The sequence below is a fragment of the Sprattus sprattus genome (assembly GCF_963457725.1).
Source record: "Sprattus sprattus genome assembly, chromosome: 2".
NCBI lineage: Eukaryota > Metazoa > Chordata > Actinopteri > Clupeiformes > Clupeidae > Sprattus > Sprattus sprattus.
The window spans coordinates 67,133,516-67,134,410 of record NC_137921.1 but is presented as its reverse complement, the minus strand read 5'-3'; positions in this window follow the sequence as shown (position 1 = coordinate 67,134,410).

Here is an 895-nt window from a genome sequence, read left to right as displayed (position 1 = left end):
ACACACACAGCCTTGCCTGCAAATCATGTCATTAGAAGCTCAAACGTGCTCTTCCCCGGCCCAGGCTATAGCCAGCGTGATAGATCACGGCCTCAGCTTGAGAGCTTCCGGGGGTACGTTGTTTAAATCTTTGGACCACTTATTGAGTGGTTCTAAAACTGATGGATGGCTGGGGCTCTCTCATGTTTCAGGCACGAGGGCTTAAATATCTGCCTCCCGAACCAGGCGCATTAATACGAGACAAGCAAGCAGTCGTCTGTGAACCCCACAGTCATGGTGCTGAGTCCGGTAACCAGTAGAAGGAAGCCAGGGGAGATTGCGAGTATGCAAATAAGGGCCCTGAGGGATCGTTAGGGAGCACTGATTGCACGGCACTGTCAACGTTTATGATGAAAAGGGCAATTCACTTCTGCATGAAAATGACAAGAGATGATTTTATGAAGAGGGTCAAGTGAATCTTTTAAACGTCATGGTGTTTGCTCTCGTTATCACTCACTAAGGTGTTCTTTAATGGATGTCTTGTTGAGAGGCCTATTGGAGAGTAGCCCTGTGGATTCAGTAATCTTCTCTTCAGCAACAGCTTACAAGAGAGAACAAAGTTGTTATCCACAAAACCCTTGTAAAGAAATTAAGAATCAAAATATAGCAGAATGTACAGATTAGTGAAGCTGTGTAACACGCGTGCAATAAATGTGGATGGGAAATGCTGAGAGAAAAATTGTTTGGATAAAACTGGGAAGTTTTAATTCATGCAAATAAGATGTATGAGGATTTTTTTGCTGTGAAGTAGATACAAATAACGAACTAAAATGTAGTGCTTCTAGTGCCTTTCAGTTTCTTATAAAATGATAAAAACATGAACGCAAGACCACATCTGCAGGAGATCAAGTCTCTT